The sequence below is a fragment of the Phocoena sinus genome, chromosome 10, assembly GCF_008692025.1.
Source record: "Phocoena sinus isolate mPhoSin1 chromosome 10, mPhoSin1.pri, whole genome shotgun sequence".
NCBI classification, from domain to species: Eukaryota; Metazoa; Chordata; class Mammalia; order Artiodactyla; family Phocoenidae; genus Phocoena; species Phocoena sinus.
Window position 1 is genome coordinate 54,183,504 of NC_045772.1, and position 26,119 is coordinate 54,209,622.

Genomic DNA, 26,119 nt, shown 5'->3' on the forward strand with positions numbered 1-26,119 from the left:
ATGGAGATTGCTTCTTTCCTTTAACCTCAAAAACCAACCTCTGCTAGCTTCAAACTATTCTTCTACAGCTTCCTTGCCTCTCTCAGCCTACATAGAATTGAAGAGAGTTAGGATATTGTTCAGCATTAGGCTTAAGGAAATGTTGGGGCCGGTTTGATATTCTGTTCAGACCACTACAACTTTCTCCATATCAGCAATTAGGGTGTTTTGCTTTCTTATCAGTCCTGTGTTCACTAGAGTAACACTTTTAATTTCCTTCAAGACCTTTTCCTTTGCATTCACAACTTGGCTAATTGGCACAAGAGGCCTAGTTTTGACCCATCTCATCTTTCAACATGCTTTCCTCACTAAGCTTAATCATTTCTAGCTTTTGATTTAAAGTGAGAGATAGGCAACTCTTACCTGAACACTTGCAGGCCATTGTAGGGTTATTAATTGGCCCAATTTCAATATTGTTGTGCCTCAGGGAATAGGGAGGCCTGAGGAGAGGGAGAGAGACGGGGGAATGGTTAATGGGTGGAGCAGTCAGAACACACACATTTACCGATTAAGCTCACTGTCTTAAACGGGCGCAGTTTCTGGTGCCCCAAAACAATTATAATAGTGACATCAGAAGTCACTGATCATAGATCACCACAACAAATATAATGATAATGAAAAAGTCTGAAATATTTCAAGAATTACCAAAATGTGACACAGAAACATGTAGTGAGCAAATGCTATTGGAAAAATGTCACCTATAGACTCGCTCAACGCAGTGTTGCCACAAAACATTGTTTGTAAAAAAAAAACAAACAAAAAAAACCCAGCAATACCTGCCAAGCACAACGAAACATGGTATGCCTGCCTGTATTTGAAATAATTTTAGCTCTACAGAAAAATTGTAAAGATAATTTCAGAATATGCTCCCATGCAGTGGTGCCAGGGGTCAAGGGCAAGAGGAGAGAATTGTCTAAAAAAGGACATGGGGAAAGTTTCTGGGGTGAGATGTTACATTATGATTCTGGTGATGGTTATGGAACTGTATACATTTGTCAAGGGAAATTGAATTGAACGCCTAAAATATGTTAATTTTATATGTAAATTATATTTCAATAAAATTAATTTTAAAATATTTAAAGGTGGCCAAAAAATACAAGATTTTATGTTTGTAGTTAATTTAATTTTGGCCACACTACATGGTTTGTAAGATCTCAGTTTGCAGACCAGGGATTGAACCTGGGCCCCAGCAGTGAAAGAGCTGAGTCCTAACCACTAGACCATCAGGGAATTCCCTGTATTTACTGAATTAATTCCTGCCAAGTATATTGTTTTCATAATTATGATATTATTTAGTTTTTATGCTCACCTTGTTAAGTAAAAAGAAACTGTATAGTGAAAAATAAATTATGAGAAAAATAGAAAATCAAGTGGAGAAATCTCTCAGGAAGTGGAACAAAAAGGACAACAAAAAAATATGCATATTTATCACATGGATGAAACTTGAGGGCATTATGCTAAATGAAATAAGCCAGTCACACACAGACAAATACTGTGTGATTCCACTTATGACATATCTAAACTAGTCAAATTTACAGAAAGAGAAGATCCCAATAGTGGTTGCCAGAGGCTGGAGGGAGGGGGAAATGCAGGGTTGTTGTTTAATTGGCATAGGCTTTCAGCTCTGCGAGATGAACAACTTCTGGAGAGCTGTTTTACAACACTGTGAATATATTTAATATTACTTAACTGCATACTTTACAATGGTTAAGGTGGTATGTTTTATCTAATGTTTATTTTTATATAACAGTTAAAAATATTTTTTTTTAAATCAAGAAAACAGGAATATCCTTTACTCCAAAAATTCCGTTTGTAAAACTTTATCCTACAGACATGCTAACAAGATCCCAGAGGCATATGTGTAAATGTATATAAATGTTTATATACACATTTGTGCATAAGTATATATAAATCAACAAGGAAACAACCTAAATGTCCATCAAGAGAAGAATGGCTAATTAAATAATGACATAGACAGCAAAATATCAAACTGTGGTGAAAATGAATTAATTACAGTCATACGGACAAACATGGGTAAACCAGACATACAATTTTTTTTGCGGTACGCGGGCCTCTCACTGTTGTGGCCTCTCACGTTGCGGAGCATAGGCTCTGGACGCGCAGGCTCAGCGGCCATGGCTCACGGGCCCAGCCGCTCCGCGGCATCTGGGATCTTCCCGGACCGGGGCACAAACCCACGTCCCCTGCATGGGCAGGCAGACTCTCAACCACTGAGCCACCAGAGAAGCCCTAGACATATAATATTGAGTAGAGGGACTTCCCTGGAGGTGCAGTGGTTAAGAATCCACCTGCCAATGCAGGGGACACGGGTTCAATCCCTGGTCCGTGAAATCCCACATGCCGTGGAGCAACTAAGCCCGTGCCTGCAACTACTGAGCCTGTGCTCTAGAGCCCGTGAGCCACAACTACTGAAGCCCGTGCGCCTAGAGCCCATGCTCTCCAACAAGAGAAGCCACGGCAATGAGAAGCCCGCGCACCGCAACGAAGAGAAGCTCCTGCTCGCCGCAACTAAAGCCCGCATGCAGCAACGAAGACCCAACACAGCAAAAAATTAACTAAATAAATTAATTTTTAAAATGTGTAAAAAAAACATTGAGTAGATAAAGCAAGACATAGATGTACATATAGAGGAGGATACCATTTTCATAAAACTCAGAAGCCACAAACCTAAACAATATATGGTATGAGAATATATACACTCAATTCAATTTTGATTCAACAAATGTGTTTTGAGTACCTACTATATTCCAAGCAGAGTTCTAGACACCAAAGATAGAGGCAGCAGTAAACACAAAAGACAAAAAACCTGCCTTCATGGTGCTTACTTTCAAGTGATGGAACAGGCAACAAACAAGATAAGTAAATTAAACATGTAACAAAGTAGAAAGTGAATCTTAAAGGAAGGGGCTAGGAAGTGGTAGGGAGATTAATTAGATAGGGTGGCCAGGGAAGGCCTCTCTGAGAAGATATATTTGAGGGAAGACTTGAATGAAGCGAGGAGTTAGCTGTGCAGAGATTTGGGGAGAGAGCCTTCCAGACAGGAGACACAGCAAATACAAAAGCCCCAAGGTCTGAGTGTGTTCAGAGATGCAAGGTTGAGAGAGAGGGGTGGGACCAACCATGTGATATTGTAGGGTTTTTCTCTGAGATAGAGAGCTATTATGCAAAGATCTGACTTCATGCCCCATCTGACTTAGGTTTAAACAGAATTACTCGAGCTGCTGTACTGAAAGTGGACTGGAAGGGGGCATGGATGGAAACAGGGAACCAAGTTAGGGGGCTACATTGGTAATGCAGGTGAGAGATGGTGGCTTGGAATAGAATGTTGCTGTGGTGGTGAATTCTGGATATGTTTTTAAAGGCAGAGCCAGCAGGATTTGCTGACAGATTGGATGGGAGGGGTAAGACTAATAAGAATTCAAGAGTGACTCCAATACTTTTGGCTTCAGGAACTGAGTGATATATATGTGGTAAGACAAATAACAAAAAAGGGAGAGATGACAGCAACAAACTTGAGTGCAGTATTTTTCTCTGGAGGTTAGTAGGGGTTAAGACTAGGGAGGAGCCCACATGCAACTTCAAATATTGATAGTGGTTGAGTTCTGAGATTGGATAAAGGGACCCATGGTGTTTATTTTCTTCTTCTTCTTTAAACTTAGTCATATAAACATAGTCATTATATAAATATTCTTTTATAAGTATCAAACACTACATACTTTTTTCTAAAAATAACAATAAAATCCCAACAGTAGATAAAAGTGAAAATATAAAAACTAATCACATGTAGGACTATTTCCTAAAATAATTAGCAATGTGCACAAGGGTTTATATACAAGGAGATTCCCTCTTCCTCATTAGAAATAAGAGTAATACATTGGGGGAAATAGAGGAATGGTTAAACTATGACACCATAGAATATTATGCAGCCATTAAAAACCATATTTTCAAAGCTATTTACATGGGCACTGCTCCCCTATTTTAAGCAATAAAGCTATGTGGTAGGATGATACTTATTGTACTATATATATATATATATATAAAGAAAAGAGACTGGATATTTGAATGTAATTACAGAACTACATAAAGATCTAGCATACTAGTTTGAAATGAAGTGTGGCTGTGAGTTACAAAAATACACAAAAAAAAAGTGACTTTAACAAGATTGAGGTTTACTTTGCCCTCATGAAAACAGAATTCCAGCTTGGGATGGTTGTTCCAGGGTAATCAGAGACACAGGCTCCTTGCATGTGATTGTTCTGTAACCTTCAGCACGGGGCTTCTTGCAGTCTAAGCTGGCTACTCCAGCTCTAATCATTATGTTTGCATTCTAACTACGGGAAAGGAAGAGAAGGAGATGGAAGGGTATGTCCCTGCTTCACGAAAATCTGCTAGAACTTTTCATCATTGCACTTGTAGCCCATTGACTAGAACTTAATTTGTATGGCCACACCAGGCTGCAAGTTGAGGTCATATGCTGAGCTAAAAACTTGAGATCTTACTATATAGAAAGAAAAGGAGAACAAATCCTGGGAGACAACTCTTAGTCTCTGTCATATCCAGTGTGATTCCACTTTTCTTAAAGACAGAGACAGCCAGACCAGAAAGTTGTAGAGAAAAATATGAGTGCTGGTTATCACTGGTTGGTAGAATGTTGGACAATTTTTCCTTTCAATCTTGTATTTTTCAAATTTTTAATATATAACATGTACTAGTGTTAAATATTAAAAATAAAATACTTAGAATTAAGAAGAAACTATATAACAAAAACAAGGAAATTGAAGAGTATTCTTCTCTGTACCAAATCTGTTTGTTTTAAGGAATGTTTAGAAAGCACCAATAAAGACTATAGAAAGCACCTTGAGTGCTAGAGGATAATTTCCATGTTGAATAGAAACTCAAAACATATCTTTTGTAAAACAAGTATCAAACAAAGGGATAAAAGGTAAGTTCCTTGGAAACATTCAAGAACCCCAACTTTTTAACACAGTTGAGGTGGGTCTGACTTTTGGGAAGGCCCCTGTTGTGACAGCTGTGAGTGCAGAAAGCCAAGAGATTAGAAAGCAAAGTCATACCCTTGGCTTAGCCTTTCACTGTCAATTGGACATGTCTTCCTAATGTCCACAGTCCCTGAAGTGTGTGGTTCCCTGGTCAGTCCACTATAGCCTTCACCCTGGTCTTTGCAAACTTCTTCAGTAAAAACTCAGGGAATTTAAATGAGAAGCCCAAGATTGCTGGTGAGGCCTGATGTCTTGGGAGTATAAGTTTTTCCATCCATCCCTGTCTCCAGTTGAAATTATCTGCTGAATATAAAAAGGCAGAAATTTTTGTTATTTGGATGTCTAAGGAGAGGCTAAATCCTTGTGTGAAAACAAAATCAACATTCATGATCAGTAGAAACTAATTCCAATTTGCCAAATTGGAATTGTTTTAACATGACAATACCAATAGTCATTTTTGCTATGTAACAACTATACAGCTTAAAAATTGAAAGAATTAAAAAAAAAAAAAAATTGAAAGAATTCCACGGAACAAATTAAAAGAACTTTTTTTTTTTAAACTAACTTATGGTTACCAGGGGGTAAGGGGAGGAGGGATAAACTGGGATATTTGGATTGACATATACACACTATTATGTATAAAGTAGATAACTAATAAGAACCTACTGTACAGCACAGGGAAGTCTATTCAATAGTCTGTAATGGCCTATATGGGAAAAGGATCTAAAAAAGAGTGGATATACGTGTATGTATAACTGATTCACTTTGCTGTACACCTGAAACTAACACAACATTGTAAATCAACTATACTCTAATAAAAATTTTTTTAAAAAAGCACTTTTTAAAAGTAGGTCTTAGAAACATTTGAGTAACTGCACTGATTTATACAGCTGGTCACTCCTGCCCCCTGCTGGCTAGAATTGCCTACAACCAGACTATCCCAGGTTAACTGTACTCATACAGTGAGTTCATCCTGTACTTTGGGAAATCTCTTAATTTCCTTCAAGAGGCATACACACAGAGACAGAGGAAGAGAGGGACAGCGTCAGACAGAAAAAGAGAGACAGAAACACAAAGAAAAGATAGACACAGAATACCTTGTGTTCCTGCCTTCCCCTCCCTCTTTCTACCTTATTGCACTGCAATAGCCTGCTCAAGTACTGATTTGTTTCATTATATTGTAAAAAGGGAGGGAAAATGCTTTTCTGATTCAAAATATAATCATCAGCCTAAAATAGTGCCTGGTACGCAGAAGGTGCTCAGTAGATATTTGTTGAGAGAATGAGAGGGAGCCAGAGAAAAAGTTGCAGAGGGATTGAGAGAGAGGAGGAAGAGAGACAAGACCTATTCTCTCAAGGACTCCTCCCACCTCTATTTGAGAGACAAATTTATATCAGAAATGCTAACGTCACAGTACATTGCAGACATAGGAAATAGGAACTCAATTAAGTTGGCACACACAGGCATTGACCTAAGCCTTTTACTATTATTCTTATATTTTCCTTATAATAATCCTATAAAATAAACACTATTATATCCACTTTAGAGATGAGAAGCCTCAGGCAGGAAGAGGTTAAGTTAAATTTCCCGAGGCTACTAAGTGGTGGGGCTGGGATTTCAACCCAGGAAGTTTGACTCCACAGTTCACACTCTTAACCAGCAGCAAGGTGCCTCTTCAAAGGACGTGAAGAAGAGGGCAGAGCAGAGATAGAGGAAAAATCTATCGTTGGGAGTATTGTACCACTCCTTCCATGTAAGTCATCTGCCTGCTGGAGAATAATTTTACCAGAGATGACATAACTATAGCAGAGTCCCAACTTCATCCATCCAGTGCTTCTTACACTTGATCACTAAAGGAGAACTAATAGCAGACGTGGATCAGAGTGGTTTAAAGGACCCGAAACAGTCTCAGGGGAGAAATTTCTTGTTAGTTTCCTATTATAGCCTAAAAATTCATTAAGTCTTTCAACTTTCAACAACAGATAGTTTATCCAGACAGAAAATCAATAAGGAAATGTTGGACTTAAACTACATTTTAGGTCAGATGGACCTAACAGACATTTGCAGGAAATTCCATTCAACAGCAGCAGAATCTCCTTCTCAAGCACATGTGGAACATTCTTTAGGATAGATCACATGTTAGACCACAAAACAAGTCTTAATAAGTTTAAGAAGATTGAAATCATATCAAGTATGTTTTCTGACCATGATGGCATGAAACTAGAAATTAATTATAAGTGGAAAACTGGGAATATCACAAATATGTGGAGATTAAACAACAAGCTCCTAAAACCAATGGGTCAAAGAAGAAATCAAAGGGAAAACCAAAAAATATCTTGAGACAAATGAAAATGGAAACAACATACTAAAACTTAAGGAATGTAGCAAAAGCAGTTCTAAGAGGGAAGTTTATAGTGATAAATGCCTTCATTAAGAAAAATGAAAGATCTCAAATAAACAGCCTAACTTTATACCTCAAGGAACTAAAAAAAAGAACAAACTAAGCCCAAAGTTAGAAGGAAGGAAATAAGGATCAGAATGGAAATAACTGAAACAGAGACTAAAAAGACAATAGAAAAGATCGGTGAAACTAAGAGCTGGTTCTTTGAAAAGATAAACAAAATTGACAAACTTTAACTAGATTCACCAAGAAAAAAAGAGAGTACTGAAATAAATAAATCAGAAATGAAAGAGACCTTACAAGTGACAGCACAGAAATACTAAAGATTGTAAGAAACTACTATGAACAATTATATGCCAACAAATGAAAAACCTTCAAGAAATGGATAAATTCCTAGAAACACGTATCTTACCAAGCTTGAATCATGAAGAAACAAACAATCTGAACAGACTGATTACTAGTGAGGAGATTGAATTAGTATATAGCATAATGAAAGAAGTAAGTCCTTCCTTATCAGTAATAATTTTAAATGTAAATGGATTACTCTCCAATGAAAAGGACAGAGATTGCCAGGATGGTATTATGCCAGATGGATAAATACACATGATCCAACTATATGCTGTCCGTGAGAGATTCACTTGAGATCTAAAGATACAAACAGGTTTCAAGTGAAAGGATGGAAAAAGATATTCCATGCAAATAGTAACCAAAAGAACCACTCCTGTTATGCTAATACCAGACAAAATGGACTTAAATCAAAAAAGGCTACAGGAGACAAGGAAAGACATCATGCATTAATAAAAGTTTAATACAGCAAGAAGTTATAACAATTTAAAATATTTACACACTTTATGAGAGACCATCAAAATATGTGAAGTGTATTGTTCTGTAACAGGTCTCTAGGAAATTTTTCATTTTGGAAAACAGAAATTCCATATACACTGAGCAACAGCTCATTGATTTTTTAAATAACCTTGCATTTCTGGGATAAACCCTACTTGGTTATGATGTACAATTATTTTTGTAAATTACTGGAGTCCTATGCTAACTTTGTGTGTGTGTGTGTGTGTGTGTGTGTGTGTGTGTATTTCTGCATTTATGTTTATTGGGTTTGACAGGTTTTAGTATCAAGTGGCCTTATAAAATGAATTGGAGGGTGTTCCCTTTATTTTCTGGAAGAGTTTGTGTAAGATTAGTGTTATTTCTTCCTTAAGTGTGTGATAGATAGAATTCAAAAGTGAAACATCAAGCCTTTTGTTTGTTTGTTTGTTTTTCTGGTCAGTTAAAAAATTTTTTTCTATAGTTAGGTATAATTTATATACAGTAAAAGTAACTTTTTGTGTGTATAAAACTATGAATTCTATGAACCTATTAATTAAATTAGTTTTCATTTCTCTCAAGTAAATACTTGGAAATGGGATTGTTGGGTTGTATGGTTAACTTTATAAGAAACTGTCAGACTGTTTTCCAAAATGGCTATACCATTTTTTCTGCTCTGTTCAATTTATTCTTTTTTAAAAAAATTTTATTGAAGTATGGTTGATTTACAATGTTGTGCTGGTTTCTTCTGTACTGACTCAGTTATACATATATATTCTTTTTCATATTCTTTTCCATTATGGTTTGTCACAGGATATTGAATACAGTTCCCTGTGCTATACAGTAGGACCTTGTTATTTATCCATCCTATATGTAATAGTTTGCCTCTACTAATCCCAAACTTCCAATCCTTCCCTCCCCCTTGGCAACCACAAGTCTGTTCTCTATGTCTGTGAGTCTGTTTCTGTTTTGTAGATATGTTCATTTGTGTCATATTTTAGATTCCACATATAAGTGATATCATATGGTGTGTTTCTCTTTCTGACTTACTTTTTAGTATGATAATCTTTAAGTCCATCCATGTTGCTGAAAATGGCATTATTTCATTCTTTTTGATGACTGAGTAATATTCCACTCTATATATGTACCATATCTTCTTTATCCATTTATCTGTTGATGGACATTTAGGTTGATTCCATGTCTTGGCTATCGTAAATAGTGCTGCTATGAACATAGGGGTGCATGGATCTTTTCAAATTATAGTTTTGTCTGGGTATGTGCCCAGGAGTGGGATTGCTGGATCATATAGCAACTCTATTTTTAGTTTTTTGAGGAAATGCCATACTGTTTTCCATAGTGGCTGTATGAATTTCATTCCCATCAACAGTATAAGAGGGTTCCTTTGTCTCCACTCTCTCTCCAGCATTTGTTATTTGTAGACTTTTTAGTGATGGCCATTCTGACTGGTGTGAGGTGATACCTCATTGTAGTTTTGATTTGCATTTCTCTAATAATTAGCAACGTTGAGCATCTTTTCATGTGCCTATTGACCATCTGTATATCTTCTTCGGAGAAATGTCTATTTAGGTCTTCTGCCCATTTTTCGATTGGGTTGTCTTTTTGTTTTTCAGTTGTATGAGCTGTTACTATATTTTGGAAATTAAGCCCTTGTTGCTTGCATCGTTTGCCAATATTTTCTCCCATTCTGTAGATTGTCTTTTCATTCTGTTTATGGTTTCCTTTGCTGTGCAAAAGCTTGTAAGTTTGATTAGGTCCCATTTGTTGATTTTTGTTTTTATTTCTATTGCCATGGGAGACTGACCTAAGAAAACATTGGTACAATTTATGTCAGAGAATGTTTTGCCTATGATCTCTTCTAGGAGTTTTATGGTGTCATATATTATGTTTAAGTCTTTAAGCCATTTTGAGTTTATTTTTGTGCATGGTGTAAAGATGTGTTCTAACTTCATTGATTTACATGCAGCTGTCCAACTTTCCCAGCACCACTTGCTGAGGAGACCTTTTCCCATTTTATATTCTTGCCTCTTTTGTCAAAGATTAATTGATCGCAGGCATGTGGGTTTTTTCTGGGCTCTTTATTCTGTTCCATTGATCTGTATGTCTGTTTTTGTGCCAGTACCACACTGTTTTGATTACTGTATAAAATGGCTATACCATTTTGCATTCCCACTAGTAGTGGTGTGTTCCACCTGCTCCACATCCTCACTAACACTTGGTATTTACTTTAGCTGTTCTAATAGGTCTATAGTGGTATCACACTGTGGTTTAATTTGCATTTCTCTAATGATTTATGTTGAGCATCTTTTCATCTGTTTATAGGCCATCAATATATCTTCTTTAGTGGAATAGCTATTCAAATATCTTGCCCTTTTTTAAAAAAAATTGAGTTGTTTCCTTCCTTACTGTTGAGTTTTGAGAGTTCTTTTTTATATTTTGGGTACAAGTTTTTTTTTTTTAACCAGATATATCAGTTGCAAAGATTTTCCTCCCAGTCTGTGGACTGCCTTTTCATTCTTTAACAGTGTCTTCTGCAGAACAGAAGTTTTGCAATTTTTGTAAAGTCTAATTTATCAAATTTTTTCATTTCATATTATGCATTAGCTGTCATAACTATGATATCTTTGCCTGACCCATAGTCAAAAAGATTTTCTCTTCATTTTCCCCCAAAGTTTATAGTTTTAGATTTTTACCTTTTGATCTGTGATCCATTTTGAGTTAATTTTAGCATAAGGTGTAAGTTATGGGTTGGGGTTTGCTATTTTGCATAGGAATGTTCCATTGTTCCAGCACTGTTTGTTAAAATGACTATCTGTTCTCCATTGAGTTGCTATTAAACTTATGTAAAAAATCAATTGATCAAATCAATTGATCTATTTCTGGACTCTATTCTGTTCCATTGATCTTTGTGTCCATCTTTTACCAATACTGCACTGTCTGATTATAGTATTTTTTTTGTTTTTTTTTTTTGCCGTACGTGGGCCTCTCACTGTTGTGGCCTCTCCTGTTGTGGAGCACAGGCTCCGGACGCGCAGGCTCAGCGGCCATGGCTAACGGGCCCAGCCGCTCTGCGGCATGTGGGATCTTCCTGGACTGGGGCGTGAACCCGTGTCCCCTGCATCGGCAGGCGGACTCTCAACCACTGTGCCACCAGGGAAGCCCTGATTATAGTTTTATAGTAAGTTTTACAATCAGGTTGTGTGAGCCCTCCAACTTTGTTCTTTTTCTTTTTCTTTTTGGCCTCGTTAGGTCTTTGTTGCTGTGTGTGGGCTTTCTCTAGTTGCGGCGAGCAGGGGCTAGTCTTCATTGCGGTTCACGGGCTTCTCATTGCAGTGGCTTCCCTTGTTGTACAGCACGGGCTCTACGTGCACAGGCTTCAGCAATTGCAGCATGCAGGCTCAGTAGTTGTGGCACATAGGCCCTAGAGCATGTGGGCTTCAGTAGTTGCAGCATGTAGGCTCAGTAGTTGCAGTGCGTGGGCTCAGCAGTTGTGGTGCACGGATTCTAGGATGTGCAGGCTTCAGTAGTTGTGGCACGGAGGCTCAGTAGTTGTGGCTCGTGGGCTCTAGAGCACAGGCTCTGTAGTTGTGGTGCAAGGGCTTAGCTGCTCTGTGGAATGTGGGATCTTCCTGTACCAGGGATCGAATCCGTGTCCCCTGCATTGGCAGGCAGATTCTTAACTACTGTGCCACCAGGGAAGTCCCCTCCAACTTCACTCTTATTCAAAATTCTTAGGCTACTTCGAAAAATAGAGATGGCGGAAGAGTAAGACGCGGAGATCGCCTTCCTCCCCACGGATACACCAGAAATACATCCACACGTGGAACAACTCCTACAGAACTCCTACTGAAGGCTGGCAGAAGACCTCAGACCTCCCAAAAGGCAAGAAACTCCCCACGTAACTGGGTAGGGCAAAAGAAAAAACAGAGACAAAAGAATAAGGACGGCACCTGCACCAGTGGGAGGGAGCTGTGAAGGAGGAAAAGTTTCCACACACTAGGAAGCCCCTCCGCGGGCGGAGACTGCGGGAGGCAGAGGGGGGAGTTTCGGGACCGCGGAGTAGTGCACAGCGACGGGTGCGGAGGGCAAAGCGGGGAGATTCCTGCACAGACGATCGGTGCCGACCAGCACTCACCAACCCGAGAGGCTTGCTGCTCACCCACCGGGGCGGGCGGGGCTGCGAGCTGAGGCTCGGGTTTTGGTTTTGGACGGAGCTCAGGGAGAGGACTGGGGTTGGCGGCTTGAACATAGCCTGAAGGGGTTAGTGCACCACGACTAGCCGGGAGGGAGTTCGGGGAAAAGCCTGCACCGGCCGAAGAGGCAAGAGACTTTTTCTTCCCTCTTTGTCTCCTGGTGCGCGAGGAGAGGGGTTTAAGAGCGCTGCTTAAAGGAACTCCAGAGACGGGCGCGAGCCGCGGCTAAAAGCGCGAACCCCAGAGACGGGCGCGAGCCGCGGCTGAGGGCGCGAGCCCCCGAGACGGGCACGAGCCGCGGCTGAAAGCGCAAACCCCAGAGACGGGCGCGAGCCGCGGCTAAAACCGCGGACCCCAGAGACGGGCGGGAGACGCTAAGGCTGCTGCTGCCGCCACCAAGGGGCCTGTGTGCGAGCACAGGTCACTCTCCACACCCCTCTTCCGCGGAGCCTGTGCAGCCCGCCACTGCCAGGTTCCCGGGATCCAGGGACAACTTCCCCGGGACAGCGCACGGCGGGCCTCAGGCTGGTGCAACGTCACGCCGGCCTCTGCCGCAACGTCACGCTGCCTCTGCCGCCGCAGGCCGGCCCCGCACGCAGTGCCCCTCCTTCCCCCATCCCCCAACCCCCGGCCTGAGTGAGCCGGAGGCCCCGAATCAGCGGCTCCTTTAACCCCGTCCTGTCTGAGCGAAAAAACAGACGCCCTCCAGCGACCTACACGCAGAGGCAGGGCCAAATCCAAAGCTGAGCTCCTGTGAGCTGTGAAAACAAAGAAGAGAAAGGGAAATCTCTCCCAGCAGCCACAGAAGCAGCGGATTAAAGCTCCACAATCAACTTGATATACCCTGCATCTGTGGAATACCTGAATAGACAAGGAATGATCCCAAATTGAAGAGGTGGAATTTAGGAGCGAAATCTATGATTTTTTGTCCCTTTTCCTCTTTTTGTGAAGGTGTACGTGTATGCTCCTGTGTGACATCTAGTCTGTATACTCTAGCTTCCACCATTTGTCCTAGGGCTCTATCCGTCCATGACTTTTTTTTAAAAATTCTTTTTCTTAATAATTAAGTTTAATTGTAATAACTTTATTATACTTTACCTTCGTTCTTTCTTTCTTTCCTTCCTTCCCTCCCTCCTTTAGACAACGAATCACCCCAAATTGAGGAGGTGGTCTCAGGGAGCAGGATTTATGATTTTTCCCCCTTTACCTCTTTTTGTGAAGGTGTATGTGTATGCTTCTGTGTAAGATTTTCTCTGTATAGCTTTGCTTCCAACATTTGTCCTAAGGTTCTATCCGTCCCTTTTTTTTTTTCTAAATATTTTTTAATTCAATAACTATATTATACTTTATTTTATTTTTACTGTATCATCTTTCTTTCTGTCTTTTTTTCCTTCTTTCCCTCCTTCCTTCCTTCCTCCCTCCCTCCCTCCCTCCCTCCTTTCTTTCCTTCTTTGCTTCTTTCTTCCTTCCTTCCTTTCCTCCTTTCCTTCTTTCTTTCCTCATACTTCTACTAATTCTCTCTACTTTTTCTCCCTTTTATTCTGAGCCGTGTGGATGAAAGGCTCTTGGTGCTCCAGCCAGGAGTCAGGGCTCTGCCTCTGAGGTAGGAGAGCCAACTTCAGGTCACTGGTCAACAAGAGACCTCCCAGCTCCACATAATATTAAACAGCGGAAATCTCCCAGAGACCTCCATCTTAACACCAGCACCCAGCTTCACTCAACGACCAGCAAGCCACAGTGCTGGACAACCTATGCCAAACAACTAGCAAAACAGGAACACAACCCCACCCATTAGCAGAGAGGCTGCCTAAAATCATAATAAGGCCACAGACACCCCAAAACACACCACCAGACGTGAACCTGCCCACTAGAGAGACAAGATCCAGCCTCATCCAGCACAACACAGGCACTAGTCCCCTCCACCAGGAAGCCTACACAACCCACTGAAACAACCTTAGCCACTGGAGACAGACATCAAAAACAACGGGAACTACGAACCTGCAGCCTGCAAAAAGGAGACCCCAAACACAGTAAGATAAGCAAAATGAGAAGACAGAAAAACACACAGCAGATGAAGGAGCAAGATAAAAACCCACCAGACCTAACAAATGAAGAGGAAATAGGCAATCTACCTGAAAAAGAATTCAGAATAATGATAGTAAGGATGATCCGAAATCTTGGAAGTAGAATGGACAAAATGCAAGAAACAGTTAACAAGGACCTACAAGAACTAAAGATGAAACAAGCAACGATGAACAATGCAATAAATGAAATTAAAATCACTCTAGATAGGATCAATAGCAGAATAACTGAGGCAGAAGAACGGATAAGTGACCTGGAAGATAAAGTAGTGGAAATAACTACTGCAGAGCAGAATAAAGAAAAAAGAATGAAAAGAACTGAGGACAGTCTCAGAGACCTCTGGGACAACATGAAACGCACCAACATTCGAATTATAGGGGTTCCAGAAGAAGAAGAAAGAAAGAAAGGGACTGCGAAAATATTTGAAGAGATTATAGTTGAAAACTTCCCTAATATGGGAAAGGAAATAGTTAATCAAGTCCAGGAAGCACAGAGGGTCCCATACAGGATAAATACAAGGAGAAACACGCCAAGACACATATTAATCAAACTGTCAAAAATTAAATACAAAGAAAGCATATTAAAAGCAGCAAGGGAAAAACAACAAATAACACACAAGGGAATCCCCATAAGGTTAACAGCGGATCTCTCAGCAGAAACCCTACAAGCCAGAAGGGAGTGGCAGGACATACTGAAAGTGATGAAGGAGAATAGCCTGAAACCAAGACTACTCTACCCAGCAAGGATCTCATTCACATTTGATGGAGAAATTAAAACCTTTACAGACAAGCAAAAGCTGAGAGAGTTCAGCACCACCAAACCAGCTTTACAACAAATGCTAAAGGAACTTCTCTAGACACGAAACACAAGAGAAGGAAATGACCTATAGTAGCGAACCCAAAACAATATATAAAATGGAAATAGGAACATACATATCAATAATTACCTTAAATGTAAATGGACTAAATGCTCCCACCAAAAGACACAGATTGGCTGAATGGATACAAAAACAAGACCCTTATATATGCTGTCTACAAGAGACCCACCTCAGAACTAGAGACACATACAGACTGAAAGTAAGGGGATGGAAAAAGATATTCCATGCAAATGGAAACCAAAAGAAAGCTGGAGTAGCAATTCTCATATCAGACAAAATAGACTTTAAAATAAGGACTATTAAAAGGGACAAAGAAGGACACTACATAATGATCAAGGGATCGATCCAAGAAGAAGATATAACAATTGTAAATATTTATGCACCCAACATAGGAGCACCTCAATACATAAGGCAAATACTAACAACCATAAAAGGGGAGATCAACAGTAACACATTCATAGTAGGGGACTTTAACACCCCACTTTCACCCATGGACAGATCATCCAAAATGAAAATAAATAAGGAAACACAAGCTTTAAATGATACATTAAACAAGATGGACTTAGTTGATATTTATAGGACACTCCATCCAAAAACAACAGAATACACATTTTTCTCAAGTGCTCATGGAACATTCTCCAGGATAGATCATATCTTGGGTCACAAATCAAGCCTTGGTAAATTTAAGAAAACTGAAATTGTATCAAGTATCTTTTCCGACCACAACGCCATGAGACTAGATATCAATTACAGGAAAAGATCTGTAAAAAATACAAACACATGGAGGCTAAACAATACACTACTTAATAATGAAGTGATCACTGAAGAAATCAAAGAGGAAATAAAAAAATACCTAGAAACAAATGACAATGGAGACACAACGACCCAAAACCTATGGGATGCAGCAAAAGCAGTTCTAAGGGGGAAGTTTATAGCAATACAAGCCCACCTTAAGAAGCAGGAAACATCTCGAATAAACAACCTAACCTTGCACCTCAAGCAATTAGAGAAAGAAGAACAAAAAAACCCCAAAGCTAGCAGAAGGAAAGAAATCATAAAAATCAGATCAGAAATAAATGAAAAAGAAATGAAGGAAACAATAGCAAAGATCAATAAAACTAAAAGCTGGTTCTTTGAGAAGATAAATAAAATAGATAAACCACTAGCCAGGCTCATCAAGAAAAAAAGGGAGAAGACTCAAATCAATAGAATTAGAAATGAAAAAGGAGAAGTAACATCTGAGATTTATTCTTGAATTTATACTTGATACTTTTACAAATGGTACTTTTAAAAATGATTTCCAATTTTCATTCCTTATATAGAGAAATACAACTGATGTTTTATACTGAATCTTGCAATCTTGTTAAACTATGTATAGTACTATTCTTTGATATTCTTTGGGATTTTATATGTAAACAATTATGCTCTCTATGAATACAGACAGTGTTATTTCTTCTTTTCCAATCTATGTGTCTTTTATTTCTTTTTCATGATTTATTACACAGGCTAGACCCTCCAACATGTGGGCACATTGAGAGGAGACATCCTTGATGTCAGGCAGAACACTGAACACTGGTTACCAATGTCAGGGGAGGTCTCCAACAACATGGAGGATAGCAAAGATCATTACTATGAAAATCACCAGGAATAGAAATCCAAATACTTCCACTCACTTTCACTCCACTATACTTGGTAATGGAGTTGCCAAGGAAAACATAACACAGTCAAACACTAGGTGGAACAACAGTTTTACTTACATGGAGAAGAGACAGAGAAAGATCAGCTCCAATTGTGTGCATGGGTTCCCTATGGCCAGTGGGTCCCACCAGGCAGCCAACACAGGGCAATTAGCCTGCATGCACCCCTCTTGTGCTGTAGCAGAAGGACACCTCTTCCTCCTCCATGGAGTCTGAAATAAATGAAGGCTGGAGAGTGCCTGAGAGTCATTGACGCATTGAATATAAATACTTAAGCAGAACAAAGTAATACACATTGGGTCTGAAAAAGAAGATATTCCCATACAAGGTGATAAATCTGGCACTGACTATATGGGTTCCTTATCTCTTGGTAAAGAAGTACTCCAGGCCCAAGCCCTGTTCTTCTGAAACTAGATGGAGGGGGGTCAACAGGCAGTGCACGTTAGACTGCCTTTCCCAACATTTACCTTGTTAATCCTAGGGGGAAACCATGGAATCTTTGATCGTTAAGTATGATAATGACTGTAGACTTTTTGTAGATGTCCTTTGCAAAATTGAGGACGTTCCCTTCTGTTACTAGTGTTAAGGATTTTAAACTCACGAATGGGTGCTGAATTTTGTCAAATGCCTTTTCTGCATTTACTGAGATGGCAATATAATTTTTCTTTTCAAATTAGTTAAAATGGTGAATTATATTGATTGGTTTTTGAATGTTAGACTAGCCTTGCATTCCCAGAACAAATCCCACTTGCTCATGGTGTGTGATGATACATCTTTATATATTGTTAGATTCAATTTGCTAATATTTTATTGAGGATATTTGTGTCTAGGTTCATAAAAGATATTTGTCTGTGGTTTTCCTGTATTCTTATTTTTCTGTTTTTGGTGTCAGGATAATGCTGGCTATGTGATTTAGGATATTTTCTCTTCTATTTTTTGAAAAAGTTTGTGTGTAATTAGTATTACTTCTTCCTTAAGTGTTTGGTAGAACTCACCAGTGGAGTCATTTGGACCTGAGTTCTTTTTGGAAGAGTTTTATATACTAATTCAATTCTTCTAGTAGCTATAGGACTGCTCAGGTTATCCATTTTGCCTTCAGTTAGCCCTTTTAGTTTTTCTTTTTCAAGGAGTCTGTTCTTTTTACCTAAAGTCAAATTTCTGGGTATAAAGTTGTTTGTTAATATTCTCTTATTCTTTTAATATCTGTATACTCTGTAGTGATGTCATCTCTCATTTCTGAAATCGGTCATTTTGGTTTTCTCTCTATTTTTCTTCATCATTATGGTTAGAGTTTATCAACTTTATTGATCTTTTCAAAGAATTAGCCCTTTGGTTTTATTTTCTCAATTGTTTTTCTGTTATTCATTTTACTAATCTCTGCTCTTATCATTATTTCTTTTCTTCTGCTTACTTTGGGTTTAATTTGCTCTTTTTTTTATAGTCTCTAGATAGAGGCTTGGATGACTTGACACTATTCTTCTTTAGTAAACATTTAATGTTCTAAATTTCCCCAAAGCACTGCTTAAGCTGCATCACACACATTTTGGTATGTTATGCTTTTTCACTTCCATTCAATTCAAAATATTTTCTAATTTCCCCTGTAACTGCCTCTTGGACCCTTAGGTTATTTAGAAGTAGGTTATAAAATTTCTAAATATTTAAGTTTTTTCCAGATTAAAAAAATTGATTTCTAGTTTTAATTCTATTATGTTTACAAAACATACTTGGTATGATTTAAATTTTTAAAATGCCCTTAAGGTTGTTTTATGGCCCAGAATATGGTCTATCCTGGCAAATGTTCCATGTATATTTGCAAAGAGTGTATTTGGGTGTTGTTAGGTGGAGTATTCCATAAAGGTTAATTAGGTCAGTTTGGTTGGTAGCACTATTCATGGCTACTATATCCCTTTTGATTTTCAGTCTACTTGCTCTACCAGTTAGGGGTGATGGTATCTTTGGTTACAATTGTAGATTTGTCCACTTTGAAATTAATATAGTTACTCCAGTTTTCTTTTGATTGGTGTTAGCACAGCACATGTTTTCCTTTTAATTTCACCCGTCTTTATATATATATATATATATATATATATATATATATATATATATATATATATATTTTTTTTTTTTGCGGTACGCGGGCCTTTCACTGCCGCAGCCTCTTCCGTTGCGGAGCACAGGCTCCAGACGCGCAGGCTCAGCGGCCATGGCTCACGGGCCCAGCTGCTCCGCGGCATGTGGGATCTTCCCGGACCGGGGCACGGACCCGTGTCCCCTGCATCGGCAGGCGGACTCTCAACCACTGCGCCACCAGGGAAGCCCTGTGTCTTTATATTTAATGCAAGTTTCTCATAGGCAGCATATATTTAGGACTTGAATTTATCATCTATGAGTTTATCGTTTATGGGTTGAATTGTGTGTCCCCCAGATTCACATGTTGACATCCTAACTAGTACCTCAGAATGTGACCTTATTTGGAAATAAGGTCTTTGTGGATATAATTCGTTAAGATGAGACCATGCTGGTGTAGGGTTAAGCACCTAATCCAGTATGGCTGGTGTCGTTATAAAGTGGGTTGATGGAGAAAGACACACATACAGGGAGAATGTCATGTGAATATGGAGGCAGAGATTGGGGTGATGCAGACAAGCTAAGGAACACCAAAGATTGCCAGCTAACCACTAGGAGCTAGAAGGGGAGCAGATTCTTCCTCATAGCCCTCAGAAGGCTCAACCCTGCTCACACCTTGATCTCAGACTTTTAACCTCCAAAACTGTAAGAAAATTTCTGTTTGAGCCACTCAGGTGGTGGTACTTTTTTAACAGCAGCCCCAGAAAACTAAAACACCATCTAATCTAACAATCTCTATCTTTTAATTGGTATGTTTAGATCATTTATATTAATGTAATTATTGATATAGTTGGTTTAAGTCTTCTACTTTGTTTACTGGCTGTCTCCTCTGTATTTTGATCTTCTTTCTTACCTCCATTTCTATTATTTGAATACTTTCATATTCCATTTTAATTTATTGGCTTTCTGGCAATCTTTTGGGTTTCTTTTTTGTCTTAATGGTTTCTCTATGGATTAAATTACACATACCCAACTTTTCCTACTATATCCAGGTTAATATTTTACCACCTCAAGTGAAATGTAGAAGCCTTACAACCATGTAGGTTGCTTTACCCTGCCCTCTTTATGTTATAATTGTCATATATATCTACATATATTGATATTCCTACCAGGCAGTGTTAGTTTTGAGAGGGGATTTATTTTAATCAACTTTCAAGCTATTAAGTTAGCATGTTACCATTTCATGGATACTGAACACACTAGAATCCTAGGTAAGGTACACTAGACTATGTACAGTAGACATGCACACTAGACTCTGAAACTTATGGTGACAGCAGAGGCAAGAGTATTTTTATGCTGATTACCTGAGCCACAAGACCCACAAGGCAATGCAGAAGGCCTGATGAAGCCTGCAAAATTAGTGGATTTTTGGGCCACAGGAAAGGAGCTTTAAGGGGTCTACCACTTTTATGGCAATCAGTAAGCAGATCAGCTTTTTATGTGATGGAAGATATTACCTCACCTTTCATACTTTCCAGCTGCAAAAACAATCCTGAGAAATGACCTGGATGAAAGAGTTGTCAGGGTCTTGCAATCCTTTACACACTTAGCAACATGTGTCAGAGTTAGAGAGACCCATTGACTATGTCCCAATCATTTTTTGCTTTCATCAGTTATGCATATTTTAAAGAATCTAATAGGAGAAAAATAGACTGTTAAATTTACTCACATCTTTACCATTTGTGTTGCTTTTCCTTCATTTTTCAACTTCTAAGTTTCTCTTTGGTATTCCTCTTTAGCCTGAATCATTTCCTTTAAGTATTCTTCTCGAATCAGTCTGCTGCTGATGAATTCTCATAATTTTCTTTCATCTCAGAATCTTTATTTATTCTGATGGATATTTTTGCTGGACATAGAATCCTGTGTTGACCACTCTTTTCTTTGAGCACTTTATAGATGTTCTTCCAGTGTCTGGGTTTCATGGCTTCTGATGAGAAATCCAAGAGCATCCCAATCATTGTTGACCCATATGTAATGTTTCATTTTTCTCTAGTTCTGTTAAGATTTTAAAAAATCTTTTTACAAAAGTCTTCAGTAGTTTCATTAAAATGTGCCTAAGTATTATTTTCTTTATCTTGTTTGGGGTGCATCAAACTTTTTGCCTCTGTAAATGTATGTCTCATTAAATTTGTGATGTTTGGGGCATTATTTCTTCAAATAATTTTTTTGGCCCCAATCTCTTTATCCTCTCTTTCTGAAACTCCAGGGCAAGTATGTTAGATTTTTAAAATATTGTTCCATAGACCCATGATGCTATGCTCTTTTTTTTTCTCTTTCTTTCTTTTAAAAATCTTTCCCTGCTTCTGTCTTTCAGATTCTATAACTTCTGTTTATCACTCTTCAGGTTCATTGAGTGATTATATCTTTAATTTTTGAGAATGTTTTAATTTGAAATAATTATAGAATAAAAAGTTTCAAAGGTAATACAGAAAGGCACTATGCATCTTTCATCCTGTTTACCTCAATGGTTACATCTTATACAATTATAGTACAATATCAAATGACATTGACAGGAAATGACATTAATATTGTGTGTATATATAGTTCAATATCATTTAATCACATGTATAGATTTGTGTAACGACTACTGCAGTCAAGATACCAAACTATTCCATCACCACAAAAACCTCTCTGGTGCTATTGTTTTATAATTACACCCCTACATTTACCAACCACTAATCTTTCCATTTCTGTAATTTTTTTCATTTTGAGAACCATATATATATATATGGAATTATACAGTATGAGTTTTTGGAATTGGATTTTTTTTTTCACACAGTACAATGCCCTTGAGATTCAGTGAAGTTGTTATATGAAGAGATAGTTTTTTTCCTTTATACTGCTGAGTAGAATTCCATAGTCTGCATATATCAGTTTAACTATTCACCTACTGAGAGATATTTTGGTTGTTTCAACTTTGGGCTATTACAAATAGAGCTATGAACAATCATGTTCAGGTTTTAATGAAGACTTATATATTCATTTCTCTAGAATAAATGTCAACAGTGATTTCTGGGTTGTATGATACATGCCTTTAAAGAAAATGCAAAATTATTTACCAGAGTGGCTGTACTATTCTATATTCCCATCAGCAATGTACGAGACTGTTTTTCTGTATCTTCGTCAGCATTTGGAATTGTCACCATGCTTTATTCTCTTGTGTTATCTTCTTTTAGCTTTATAGTTTTATACTTTGCTTTTAAATCTATGATTCACTTCAAGTTAATTTTTGTACCAGGTGTGAGTTTTAGGTCTAGGCTTATTCTTTTGCTTATGGATATTTAATTACTCCACACCATTGTTGAAAAGAGTGTCCTCTCTCCATCAAAATGCTTTTGCAACTTTGTCAAATATCGGTTGGCCATACTTGTGTGATGATGCTATTTTGGAGCTCTCCCTTCTGTTCCATTGATCTGTGTGTTTATTCCTCTGCCAATACCACCATCTTGATTACTACAGCTGTATGTCTTGAAATCTGTTGGTTGTCTTTGCCTGGTTAATTAGTCACTTTACTCATACTTTATATGCTAAGTAACTTTGAATTATATCCTGGAAATTGTGACTGCAATACTGTGTAGACTGTGGGTTCTTTTATAATCTTATGGAGGATGTTAATTTTTTTTAGCCAGTCTACCAACTCAGTTTAGACTCAGACCAAAAGTTCTGTCTTGCCATACAACCATCACCCAGGATTAGTCTGAGATTTGGGCCCTGGTTTAAATCATAGTTCAGGTCATAAAGCATTTGCCATATTGTTTTGGGTCCGACCTGCACATGTGCTTTTCAGGGGTTAGTATGAGTCTTGAGCAATGGTCAAAATGTTAAGTGTTATGATGTTTTAGATTTGTCCTGTCCATGCACAACCCAGGGGTGAGCCTGTTACGCCAGACTAGGTAATCCCCTTCCCCAAATCCAGAATTCTTGTTACACTTTCTGACCTGCAAGTTTCCCTTTTTGTGGTTCCTTTAGACAGGAAAACAAGGTTCTATTGGAGGCTAGCCATCTACATGATCACACATTTCTACAACTGAGCCTGCCCTTGGGGGCATAGCTATAAAACAGAAACTCAGAAAATTTACTCCTTTATGGATTGCTTTTCCAACTGCTGACTTCCTTCCACAATTTTCTGTTTACTTTTCAGAATGCTCAGGTAGTTGCTTATGAATATTCTCAAGAGATTTTAGTTGTAATTCAAAAAGAGATAAGCTGTAGTGGACTTCAGTGTCCCAATGGAACCAAAATCTTCCTTTTATCTCTCTGGGAAGGTTTTTAGATACAAATTCAGCGTGTTTAAGATGTAGAGCTTTTCAGAGTTTCTATGTCTCCTGTGTCAATTGTGATAAGTGGTATTTTTGTTAAGTTGTTCTCTTTAAGGAAACTGTCCATTTAATTGAATTTATTGTCAGTTGTTCATAATCTTTTATTATCCTTTTAATCTTTGTAAAATCTACAGTCATGTCCTTGCTTTCATTCCTGATATTGATAATTTATTCTATCAGTGTTATGGGCTGAATTGTGTTCCCCTCAAGTTGAAGGCTTACCCCTCAGTACCTCAAAAGTGACTGTATTTGGACTGTATTTTGAAGAGATAATTAAGTTAAAATGAGAGCATTAGAGAGGGCCCTAATCCAATTATGACTGGTGTCCTTATAAGACTAGAACACACAGAGAGACACCAAGGGTACACTGCATGATGACCATGTGAAGAGAAGGCAAGAAAGTGGCCATCTGCAAGCCAAGGAGAGAGGCCTCAGAGGAAACCAACTCTGCCAGCACCTTGATCTTGTACTTCCAGTCTCCAGAACCATAAGAAAATAAATTTCTGTTGTCTGTTGTTTAAGCCACTTACTCTGTGCTATTTTGTTATGGAAGCCCTAGCAAACTAATGCAATCGGTCTTGCTAATTTACTGCAGGCATACCACATTTTATTGCACTTTGTAGATATTCCTTTTTTTACAAATTGAAGGTTTGTGATAATCATTCATTGAGCAAGTTTACTGGCACCATTTTTCCAACAGCATTTGCTCACTTCGTGTCTGTGTCAACATTTTGGTAATTCTCACAATATTTCAAACTTTTTACATTATTATTGTATTCGTTATGGTGATCTGTGATCAGTGATCTTTGATGTTACTATTGCAAAAAGATTAAGACTTGCTGAAGGCTCAGATGATGATTAACATTTTTTAGCAATATATTTTTAAATTAAGGTATACACATTGCTTTTCTTAGACATAATGCTAAATAGCACACTTAACAGACTACAGAATAGTGTAAACATAATTTTTATAAGATGTGTTAGCTTCACCCCACAAATTTTCATGCAGTTTTCTTCTCTGACCCATGTTAATTTTCTAGATACCTTGTATCTGCTGGGGATTGGTATCAGGACACGCCCCCCCCACAGATATCAAAATCCATGGATGCTCAAGTCCCTTATTATAAAATGGTGTAGTATTTGCATACAGCCTTTGCACATCCTCCTGTATACTTTAAATCATCTCTAGATTACTTATCATACCTAATCCAATGTAAATGCTATATAAATACTTGCTGGTATGCAGCAAATTCAAGTTTTGCTTTTTGGAAATTTCTGGAAATATTTTTCAAATATTTTGGATGCTAGGCTGGCTGAATCCACCAACGTGGAACCCGCAGAGACCGAGGGGGCTGACTGTATTTCTAATTTAATTATTTGGTCGTGCGAGAGCATATTCTATAGGACATCAATCCTTTGCAATATACGGAAACTTAATTATGGACCAGCATTTTGTCTTAGACTATTCCATGTGCATTTGTTGTGTGTAGTGTTCTATAAGTGTCAATCACCTTGTATTAATATGGCCACACTAAATTCCCTATGCTAGGTGTATCATTTTCCATCTTTTTACTTATAACTTGTTTGGTCTTTATAAAGTGTCTCCCGGAAAAAGCATATGGTTGGATCTTTCTTTCTCCTGCCTTATTCAGAGTTTAGTCCATTACATTTAATTATTAATATGGTTGGATTTAAATCTACCATCATCCTTGGTTTACCATTTGTTCTTTGTTCCTTTTCCCTCCTTTTCTACCTTTCCTTTTTTTGTGTGTGGGGGAGGGGGTGGCATGAGTATTATTTATTACTACATTTTATCTGTTTTACTGGCTTTTAGTTATGCCTCTTGTTCTTGTTCTTTTTTTTGTGTGGTTGCTCTAGGGTTTATAGTATACTTTTTTTTTTTTAAGATTTTTTTGATGTGGACCATTTTTAAAGTCTTTATTGAATTTTTTACAATATTGCTTGTTTTATGTTTTGGTTTTTTGGCCACAAGGCATGTGGGATCTTAGCTCCCTGACCAGAGATTGAACCCACACCCCCTGCATTGGAAGGCGAAGCCTTAACCACTGGACCACCAGGGAAGTCCCTATAGTATACATTCTTAATATATCATGATCTTTTGCAATCATATTATATGAATTCACATATAAAAACTTGATAACAGTATAATTTCACATAAACCATTCTCCTTTGTCTGATGTCATATATTTTATTCACACGTTACAAATCCCACAGTACATTTTCATTCATTTTGTTTTGAACAACCATTTGATTTTTATCTAAGAAAGAAAAAATTTTCTATTTATCTACATACTCTACTCACCATTTCCATAGGTTTTATTCCTTCCTGTAGATCTGAAATTTCCATCTGGAAATTCTTTGAGCATTTCCATAAACACTTCTGTATTATGGGTTACTGACGGACAAATTATTTTTAATCTGAAAATGTTTAATTTGCCTTCATTTTAGAAGGATATTTTCTTGTGTATTAATTCTAAGTCTGACAGGTTTCCCTCCTCCTTCCCCCAC

General features: G+C 38.1%; 1 long non-coding RNA gene across 1 annotated transcript in view; it reads right to left on the reverse strand.

Annotated features, from left to right (window-relative positions):
* Positions 1–5,217: 5,217 nt before the first annotated feature.
* Positions 5,218–26,119, reverse strand: part of LOC116761110 — a 28,373-nt gene continuing 7,471 nt past the window's right edge. The window contains exons 2-4 of the long non-coding RNA XR_004351925.1: positions 20,941–21,266; positions 17,205–17,356; positions 5,218–5,360 (exon numbers count right to left, since the gene is read on the reverse strand). This is a non-coding gene — a long non-coding RNA (uncharacterized LOC116761110). The remainder of the gene's footprint in view (positions 5,361–17,204; positions 17,357–20,940; positions 21,267–26,119) is intronic.